Below are 11,734 nucleotides of genomic sequence, written 5' to 3'. Positions count from 1 at the left end.
CTAATTCAAGGTGTATAAATTATTAAATTAAACCGTTTTATAACTTAAAAAAGATTTCCCCCGTTCTCCTATCGATTTATCAGGAGCTTTTGGAAATCTACCGAAATTGCAAAATATACGAAAAGGTCCATAAAATTTACGGAATATATAGACAAAAAATGTAATTTTGGGGTGTCATTCAATACTGAAAACGCCAATCCTACGCGCGAAATCCGTTTCGCATAGTTAAATGTTATTTAGTGACCTGTAAATATACATAGTAGATTACTTGTTCTCTTTCCAAGACTTCTTGGTCACAATGGTTAAGTATAAGGAAATATATAGACAAATTGTCATTTCGGGGTGTCATTCAAAATGGAATACGTCAATCCTACGCGCGATATATAAAAATGGCATTATGCATTAGCCGCAATTGTGTAACCTGGTGAAAGAAGCTTCTCGCTCCTCAAATTAATGAAGAATTACTTGAGGTCAACATGTTTCAAAGATAGATTAAAACATTTCGTAATTCTTGCTGTTGAGCGTGCTCTATGTAGGAAACAGAATTATTATGATTTACTGTATGACTTTGCTTGTATAGTAATTCTGTACGTAGTAAAGAATGAATAAGATGCATAGACGAATTTATTTTCTAATACAAACTCTCAATTTTCACTTATTATCCGCTTTCCTATCCAAACTTGGCCCCGCGAAATCCTTTTCGAAATGGGCCCCACAATGGTTAAGTCCGGCCCTGCTATTTAGTGTTTGTAAAATGTTTTACATGTTTCTGATGTTTCTTTCAGTGTTGAAAATAGTTTACTTCCTATTCCAAACCTCCCACAGGACGAAGGGGGATGAGAGCGGGCAGGGTTTGACAGTCCAGCGCGCAGCCATCCGTATCGAGCTGTAAAAAGCGTGTTATCCCCCCCCTCTCCCTTTTTTTTCTCGCAGGACGAAGGGGGATGGAAGCGGGCAGGGTTTGACAGTCCAGAACGCAGCCATCCGTATCGACTTGTGAATACCCATTTGTTCTTCCTTTCCATCTTGTTTTTTCATGGGTTGACTTTCCACAGAAATAAGAGAGTGATCTTTCCTTTACTTCTTCTTCTCGCCCAAACTCTTGAGGGAAGTGGAGAATCATAGATATATATTATAGCACAACTCGCAATGTAACGTATACAAAAAATATCAAAAACATTTTCAATTTTCATCAGGTAAAATAATTTGAAGCTTGAAGTTTGGCAAAAAATGAAAGTCCTCCACGGCTACATAAGTATCAAATGATACTATTTTTGGTATTCAACTGGACTATAAGAATGTCCTCTTCTCCTCTGAAGAAGCGCCCTTTAAGACCTGGCGATCTATAGGGCAGATGATGTTTAGGTCCTTTTTTTTCTTTGGCCAACGGTTAACCAGCAGGGTGTCATGTGACCATAGAAACGACCAACCGCTTTTCTTTTTCCAAACTAAAGTCAGATATCTATTAGTGTTGGATGAAATCAAAGGTGATTTAAATACCCGAAATTAAAAATCCCAGTTTTCAAATCCCAAGATTCCAACCCAGAACCACAGTTTTGGCACAGCGCCTATCAAATTTATCAATGCATTTTCATTATGTCAAGAAGGCTCAAGATAGACATTTCTTTATGTTGACGTCAAAAGAATACATTTCTGAAGGTTATGAAGCAGGAATAGCTTCACTTTTCGACTCTGCCCAGTACGCCAGTAGCAAAGAAATTGAGTGCACCCCAAAATCCTCTTGCCGGCTAGAAAAGATGTTGATAAGTTTCATAATAACTTCAGAAAAAAAATTCTAGTACATATAATTTACATTATTATCCTAAAATAAACGACTAAAATACTATTTATAAAAAAAAAAACACTTTGAATATTTGAATCACAATATGTATATAGGAAAAATGACACATAAGCAGACAAAAAAAAACAACCTAAGAGTTATAGCAATGAAAATTATTTCTTATTTTACTTAAGTAAAACCATTAGTCAAATCACTAAACTTATATTAATAGGCACTTTACGACTTCAAAAAAAAAATGCATCCACATATAGACTATTTATCCTTTAAAAAAAATGAAGTTTTTATCTGCTCTTAATAAGTAATAAATGATAGAAGAAAATAATGTTTTTGTCCGAACAAATTAACTCTAAGATGATATAACTTTTCTTCGCAAATAAAGTTGTATTCTTTAACACATGAACAGACTAATTATAGTACATTCATTTCATATTTGTTTTTCTAAAGCATTTTTACATAAGTGTAACTCTATTCCTAATATAGCGTGCTTCTATATATAGATCTATACACAAGCTAATGTTTTCATTTAATACAAAAATGAATTTAAGTCAATTGACTAATTTTAGCTCCATTCATAATATTTTTTAATTATAAATTCGTGCTTTCGCTTCACTTATAACATTATTATTTTCTGTATATGTTTCTAATGCACTGTCAGTGACTACATAAGCAATACGAAAGTTAAGATCCGCGGGCAGCGCGTAATATCTGGATGGTATATATATAATTGTGTGACCGGTCACTTCATCCCCGGTCACTTCATCCCCGGTCATTTCATCCCCGGTCATTTCATCCCCCGGTCACTTCATCCCCCGGTCATTTCATCCCCTGGTCACTTCATCCCCCGGTCACTTCATCCCCTGATATTTTCATCATCTGATAATTTAATCTAACAAATTGTAATTTTAAAAAGCATTAAATGAGCAATATTTAATGTATTCCTTTTTTATTTAAATGACAGAGAGAGAAAGAGATAGAGAGAGAGAGAGAGAGAATCACACTCTAAATATACATGCAAGATTATTTCCAATAAGCACTCAAACAATTAATTTTAAGGATATAGGAACCTCATCATGACGGGTATGTTCACATAACTAGAGGCCCCCCACCAGTTTCAATATCTAGAATGAATATCAATAAACAAAATCTCTGTGGCATTTTACGTCTCGAGAGACAATCTTTTCCCTTTGCAACTTCTTGTGTGACTAAAGAGGCCAATCCTTGATACACAGCTGAAATCGCAGGTTGGGCAAATATAATCACCAGGCGCCGTTGCATTTTCACCCTTCTTTCTGCTTCTGTTGTGCATGACATCTGCAATCTGTGACCCTTCCTTTATGCTCACTCTCCATGTGGATCTGTCCAGTGCCACCTCTTCCCAGTTGCCAGTGTCGATTTTAAAGAGCTTCATGTCGCGTTTGCATACATCCGTATAACGTAAGAGTAGGCGACCAGCGGCTCTCCTGCCTTCTATTAGGTCGCCATACAGGATGTCCTGTGGAAGTCGACCTACTGGCATTCTACGAACGTGGCCAAGCCAGCCAATGCGTCTGCTGCTGATAACAGAGCGGATGTCCTGGCATCCTGCTCTATGTAGGACTTCCTCATTGGTTATCTTATCTTGCCACCTAATTTTAAAGATCCGCCTTAGGAATCGGAGGTGAAAGACATTCAGCTTTTTTTCCTGCCATGAGTAGGTTGACCATGTTTCACTTCCGTACAGCAAGGTGCTCAACACACAGGTCCGGTAGACTAGGGCTTTAGTACTGCTAGTCAGCAATATGTTGTCCCAGACTCTTTTCTGCAACCGTGACATTGTGGCCATTGCATTGGCTATCCTTGGCAAAATACATACTTACATATACATGTAGGAATAAAGTCCTATAACACAATTTGTAACTTTAATGTTTAAAAGGAAGTCCGCCTTTATTAGAAAAAAATAAAACCTTATTTCAAGGCTAAAAATGACTCGCCCATTTTCAAGAAAGAGCGATTAAAAAATCAAATAAAGTGAAACATGGTCGTACTTTCACCACAGCTTGGCCTTTGATGATAAGTTATCAGCGGCACGGTCATAATTATTGTAATCGCACTTCTATCTCTCAAAAGATTCCCACTACTTGCACCACACCTTGGCCTTTGATGATGTCTAAGGCTGGCCCTGTGTCAACAAAATCTTTGAGATATCAATCCAAACAACATATTTGATACTCAATGATTTATTTCATTAAAATGCCTGTTTTTTTCACAGTCAAAGCACGGGATCCATGAGTTGTTACACTTGCCATATTGTACAAACCGACCCAACACTTTCAACACAGGTTTTCATAGAATTGAAAATATACTGGCTTGTGTTAGTCTTTGACTAAATGTTTCGAAATATTGCCAATAAGAATAATCTTCGTTTACTTTAAACTTTTTAGAATGACGTTTAATGACAATGTTTCTTTAGCCTCTTCATGATAAGTGATAAGAATAAAAAGTTTTAATGTTTCTAGATATATAGATATTTACAATTATTTATTTAAGTGTATTTGCATTTTTATAATTGTAATGTGTGGGAACGCCTAATTTCTTTAGGTGTTGGCGGGCCCCATAAAACACTCCGGCGGGCCGCATGTGCCCGCGTCCGTAATTTGCTCACCCCTGGTCTAGCTGTACTGTTTTTTTACCTGCTAAGATTCCTCTCTTTACTTCTATATTATACATATTGTACATTAATTCCTTAACTCTGATTAACTTTGACATTGTCTCCCAGTATGCCCCCTTCTCTCACAATTAAAGTATAAGATGTATGGATTTGTTCTTCTGTTTGTGGGTTTTTATCGCTTTCGCCATACACCTGCTCTCCTTTCTTTACTTTGATTTTGACCTATTGCAATCACATTTCTTTCTACCTTATATATTAGTTCTTTATTTTCAAACTGTGCTATCCATGGCATCTGATATATGGAATCTTATGTCTTCTTCTAGATCCCCATTTCTACATCGAATACACTTTATCCCATAATATTTCTTCCAATTCTCTGAACACATTTTCACATCATGAATGTTCCATATAATTAAATTTATCTCATTCTGAGATTCATTCATGCATTCTGAGGACTTTAATCTTGATTCAATTAATATGTCAATAATAATCTCGTTTAAATGTTTTCTCTTTTTTTAATTTACTTGTATCTTCCTCTTTCAACACGAAATCGCACCATTCCACATTCACACTGTGATGCCACGTAACAATAAACATTAGCTATATAACTTTTGCTGTTACCCCAAGAAACGTTTTCAAAGCTAAGTTTGGGGATTTATTGAAATACATAAAAGTTGTAGTTTCACTTTCTGTCCATGCAGTGTATAGGGCAGATGATGTAAAGGTAATCTGTTAAAGGGCAAAATGTTAACGAGGGTGTCATGTGGTCAGCACACGACCAGCCGCCGCTTTCCCAAACTAATTAGAGATGGGTGAACTCAGAGGCGCCCAAAAGTTAAAAAAATTCAAATCTCAGTTTTCACCAGGATTCGAAGCCCGGACGCCTCTCCTCCTATTTGTTGTTATCTCATTCCTCATATCATACGACCTTCGTTCATCAATTTATTCACGGTAAGAATGACAATGAGAGAAAAAAGAAACTTCTCTATTGGTGACTTGATCTCGGCACGCAAATGGACACTAAAAAACACAAATACGGTTTATCGTCTGAAAATACGCATTTCCCAATCTACAGCACACCCCCCCCCCCTTGAAAAAAAAGTACTTATTGCTAATCCTATATAGATCAGTTCATCAATCTACTACGAGAAATCATCGCATTTTCTTTTTCGCACGCGCTGATGCGCTAGGATTTAAATGTTTACTAGATCTTACTAATCTAAATAAAGCAGAATTTTTTTCAATGTGTCAGTTTATATGAAGGCTTCAGACTGATTGGGAATAAGGTTTCTTTTCATCTAGATATGATCTAGAACTAGATTTATATCTAGATATATTGTGCGATGCCAGGAACCTATAATATTGTTATGACTTTGCCATGCGCACCGCCATCCAAGATAGTGCAGAAAGAAGGTGCGCAATTGGTCTCAGAAGTGGGATTATAGGCTACTCAACGAGAGGAGGTAGGCTTTGATTACAATGACATATTTAAAGCTATTACATCAGCTCTCAATTAAGTAGCTACGACAAGAGCTTCGGGACCTAGGTTTAGAATCCCTCGGTAGCAGGGAAACGGTCACGGATCGTCTGCGCCAAGACTTGGTCGATGAAGAAGAAGATCCGGAGACTACACATTTGAAATTGAACTTGGGTTTGTTGAGTTCTTTGACAAGATACAGGAAGAAATTGTTGCAATGCGTGAACAAATTAACAGGATGGGGAGTAAGGTAGATGAAAGTGTATTCCAAGTAGAAGGCCAAATAGACCAAAGTGATAAAATTGTGTCGCAAGCAAAAGGAGGAATAAACTCGTTAGGTAAGGAGCAGTTGCCTGGTCAGAACTGTGGCTGCACAAACAGTGGTGATGGAAGCGCTGGGGATTGGAGCGCTGTCTGTGACTGTGTTGTGGGCAAGTCTGGCGGGGATGACTTTCATGGCGAGAAACGTGACAACAATTGCTGCGGCGATATCAATGGGATATACAGAATTGAAAGAAAAGAAACAAATGAAGAAACTAGAGAAATCTGTTATGAGCCTGAAACTTTTGTTCCTGGTATACCTTCAACGAGCCGGACAGATCAAGACAACGTTGGGTCAGCGTCCAAGCTGGCTGCTGTGGACCTTAAAGACCTCTGTTTATCTGTCAGTACCTTTCATAAGAACTCAAGCCATGAAAGCCTTAAGACCGTTTCTGATTCCTTGCCTTCGATGTCGTCGAGGGAAATTGCGAATACGGGCCCCAACAATGGCCGAGACAGAAACAACGAATTTGACTTTGGCAGCGGCATAAGAGAGAACTCGATGCTTGACAACTGCATCCAGGCGATTGACATGAACTGTGTATGCGGCGTCCTGCGGGGACAGTGCCCATGCCAAGAAACCCAGCAACAAGATCTGAACTTAACAGACATTTGTACTTCTGCCTACATCAGTGAGAGTGACTTGAATGATGGTGAATCAATTCCAGCAGAACCTGATGCAGTGGTGGATGAACATTCGCTTATCGAACATTACAAGAGTGCTCCATGGACATACATTACAGATGAAGCTGAGAAAGACTAAGTGTTTGAAAACATGGCTACCTGTGGGCCTACAACTGTGTCACGAGACGTCCATGGAAAAGGTCCGCTGACTTGGCGTCTTAAAACAACGGCCCTGGAAACTACAGTGATCGCCACAACCTCCATTTGTGTTAAGTGGCTGGTATCAGAGACTATCGTCATGAGGTCAAAGCGTAGACTGGCCAACTGGAAGAAGAGGAAGCGACGGCCTCGGAAAACTGTGCAGATGGCTTCGTGGACAACAGGCTCCCTGTCGCCTGTGGCTCCCACTGATCGACCTCCACCTGAACTGTCAAACCTCAGCTGCAGTGTTTCTTTTCGGGACGAAAAGTGCTAAGACGGGGGCAATGTTATGACTTTGCCATGCGCATCGCCATCCAAGATAGTGCAGAAAGAAGGTGCGCACTATCTGTGACCAAACAAGTCGGATGTTGACATTAGTAGACAAACGATTTCCGCCCAAGTAGAGAACCAATATGGAGATGCTGTACTCAAGGCAGATGCCCTTTATGTTTATTATGTCTCTATGTAAATAAACGTCTATGTCCACGTTGAGTTGCCTCAATTAAGTTATTACAATATGAATTTAGATTTAGAAATAAGATATAAGATCCAAATTTAATTCTAGTCTTGATTCTAGATATAGGCCAGATCAGCTAGATATTAGCATGTGTTTACTAAAATTAGACTTATGATTAATCTAAATGAAATTACATCTAATAATAGATTTATACTACTGATTTTCTTTTCGGTCTAGTAGCTCAAGGCAATGGAGATCTAGATCTACTTAAAGCAACTATTTCTGCCATCTTATAAAGAGATTTATTGATCTCCTTATCACTATTCTAGGTCTAGATTCGATTTGTTTTTAAACATCAAATTCAGGATATAGTTCTTTTAAGGTGAAAGTGAGAAGAGTAGAGGTTTTATTATAGAAAAAATATTGGTTTAGCTTAATCTCTCTCTTTCTTAGCATGGTAAAGGGAATCAAACTGATTTTATCTGACTTGCAGAACGTATCTTCAGTGCTAGATCAAGGGCTACTGTTTTAGTCAATAAAGACTAGCTAGGTTTCATTACTTATGAAAGCATAAATTCAAAGATTTCAAAGAATGAAATCAGGGGCATTCAAGTCTGAGAGTGTTTGCTTTAAATATGCTGACAAAAAAGTATTAAATTCTTGATTCGTTTCTCCCTCCCCATTGGTCTCAGACAGACAACATGCTACACCACTTTTAAGAAGAACATTAAGACCTATCTGTTTAAAACTTTTTTAGATTAGTACGTCATTTTAACTATCATGTTTGTGTTGGTAATGTTAATACAGCACATTGAGCCTACATTTTGTTTGTTAACATCACTTTATAAATACAATTATTATTATTATTATTATTATTATTATTATTAAATAACAGTTCTTTTTTAGCACCCACAGTAAAGTAAAGTAAAGAAGCCATTATTAGCGGTGTGTAAAATGTCCGCCCGTTCGTCTGTATGTCTGTTAAACTGATCTCAAAAACTAGAATAGAAATGAACAAATATAATTCACCATGCGATGTGGCTTGTAAACTTTAGGAGCAACGTCTTTAAAAAAAAAAAAAAAAAGAAAACCATTTTGTTTTTAAATTTAATTATGAAAGCGAAATTTAAAATAAAAAATATACCACTCTTAAGACAATACAGAAATGTAAGGTAGGTTAAGTTAATCTTTTGACAAAAATATGTGTGTATCACTTATTCATTAATATATTTGTAAAATGTACAACAAATGTTCACAACAAATATTAAAGTTACATCCTCCAGCGCTATTCGAGGCATTGGGGGCAAGCAGTCTCCACAAAGATCTGTCACTTGTAATGTCTGAAGCCTCTTTCCACCTGGTGTCCACTGTTCTGGGGTTTTACATGAAAGTGTGCCTCCAAATTAAACGAGGATGTTGCTCTTTTAGACTTTCCTTAATTTTTCTTCTCATACATAGCAAAATACTTGTTTATTGATAAAAGAATAAAAGAATGTTCCGGTCTTTGTTTTGAAAAAAAAAATGACATACATTACTTTATTTTTCTTTCGAATCGTTGCTACAATATTTTTATTGACAAGGAACGAATTTTCCTTATCTTATATGAAAATTTTACAAACGTCTAATGACTGTTTGAAATCGCTTTACATGTATACTAGCATTAATTTACCCGGCCTTGCTCGGGTTTTTCTTTCTACAAATAGCATGCATTTATTCCGTTATGTAAGCTCTATGTAGACTAATAGTACCTACCTAGAAGTTGAAATGTTTTCTGTATAATAGTGTAGATTTATAATTATTAACGATATAATCTAGTATAGATCTCGCTGAAAGATATAATCTAGTATAAATCTCGCTGTCTTGATTATCGAATGAACTCACGTCTGAAACTGAATCTTTAGAATTATACAAGTTCCAGTCCAGATTAGATCAAAGAAATGAAAGTAGGTCTTAGATCTATTTTTAAAATGTGTATTCTTAATTAAAAGTACAGTCAAACGTATATTTAAGAGAGTAAAATATTGAACTCTCAATGATCTAAATATAAAGCAAAATAGAGTTTATTCAATTTATTAGTCAAAAGACAACATCAGTTTTTAATTTTTTTTAGAGCCGAAAGTTCATGACCTCAATACGCGTTGCCTTGAGTCGCCTTGACAAAAAGCAATAAAATATATTTTATAATCAAATCGAACGCGTGAATGTAATTGTTTATATAACATTGTTAGTTTAATTTTATGTAGCTCTAGATTTAAAATCTAAACAATTTGAATGCCACAGTAGTCTAGTCAATAAATAAAAACTTTGAACCTATTATAGTACAAGACTATAAACACTGTGATGTGAGATTGTGTCGACCTAGTGTTGACCTAGATATACTAGCCGTGTTTCATTCATCATTTCGTAGCTAAGTTACTAAGAGGTCTAAATGCGCATAAGTAAATCTTTAAAAAAAGTAAATTCAAAATAAAGACTTAAAATTAATCTGAATCGGTAACTGTAGGCTTAAATGCTTTAAAAAAACACATTGGAAAGTAAATTGTATTATGTAAGTAGTTTATTAGTTTTATAATATGCCTTTATAATGGGCGATATTATCACCTCTGACGTTATGTTCATTCGTATCACTGCGCGATATAATGGTTCCGCAATGAATGGAAAAGTATGTCAAGATGTTTAAAGCTAATTACATTTAGATCGAACGATTTTATGTAAAAAAAAAGGTTAATGTGCATCAAATAATGAAACGAATGGACACGTATTTGTATTTTCATGTGTAAAATAACAAAATAATGTTTTCGTAAATGAGAGCTAATTATATCTATAGATTTTCATCTCTGCTGCGCATGCGTGACCTCATCATTTAGACACAGCATGCAAACATGGCCTAGATCTATAAAATACTATAGCTGTAATAATTTTTTTTTGAGGGTGTTAAGTTTGTCTTAGGGCCACAATACATAAACTACAGTCTAAGTTGGTACCCAAGGAACATTTCTGCTAAGTTTTATCAAGATATATATATATATACATATATACATACATACATACATCAAACATTCCGTTTTAATAATATATTCATATAAAACGTCGCAAAAAGTAAAATCCGATGTTCCTGAAAGAAAGATCATACTTGTGTTCAGAAAAAACTCTACTAGCGTGCCTCAGTGGCGTAACTAAGGGGGGGGGGGATGGGGGGGGAGAATTTTAAAATCCCCCCGGGCCCCCACCTAGGGGGGGCCCCCAAATGGGTGTCGGAAATAAATTTGTAAATACATAAATTAATATATTTGATTGACAAATAATAGATCGACAAATAGATCTAAATGGCGAGTATATTGTGGCTACACTAATTAACCTTGAAGCAAAATTTACAGATCTAAAAGTTATTCTTAATAATGCTAAAATAGTCCATTATTCGGGTTTGGCATCTATAATTTCAGAATTAAACTTCACACTCGAGTTATTACAACTCTATCTTTCCTCCATTCAATGGAAACTCCCTTTTTATTTTCATCTAATCCTTTTGTTTTCGCACAAAACATAAACAACAAACAATGACGTAATATCATATAATATTAGCACATCATTCCTTTTGAAGTTATTATCACACCCTTCCTTTTAAAGTTCTTAAGAGTGATATCTACTAGCAGGGCCGGCCCTAGCATTTGCGGGGCCCTATGCGAAACGGATCGCGCGGGGCCTATCTGGGTAGGGATAAGCATAATGTCAAAATTATTATTTTTTTAAATTTGAAAATAGGCCTACTTTCGTCTTTGCAATAAATTTTTATCAAATGAAAGCTCGCAATGCCACTTTTTATTTATTGGCACCCCAAAATGTAAATTTGGTCTATTCTCCAGGAGATTTGAATAAATTCAAAAAAAGTTCAGGACTTTATCGCATATTTTGCCTTTTCATGAGATTTCCTGGAGGCCCTGGAAAATGAGGAGGTCGCGAAAACCCTGTTAATTTATTTACGTTATAATGGTTTAATTTAATACTTAGAATTAGCGCGGGGCCTATGAAAGCGCGGGTCCCACTGCAACCGCATAGGCTGCAGAGGCCTAAGTCCGGCCCTGTCTTTAACAATTCGTCCACTTCTGGTTGTCTTGACTGGCACAAGTTCTCTAGACATTGGTCTATAACTGTCTGTTTCGTTTGTTCCGACAGTTTGCAGTTCATTGTCTTCATCGGTATCATAGT

The sequence above is a fragment of the Biomphalaria glabrata genome, chromosome 14 (genome assembly GCF_947242115.1).
Source record: "Biomphalaria glabrata chromosome 14, xgBioGlab47.1, whole genome shotgun sequence".
Classification (NCBI taxonomy): Eukaryota; Metazoa; Mollusca; class Gastropoda; family Planorbidae; genus Biomphalaria; species Biomphalaria glabrata.
Note: the sequence above shows the minus strand (reverse complement) of the source record.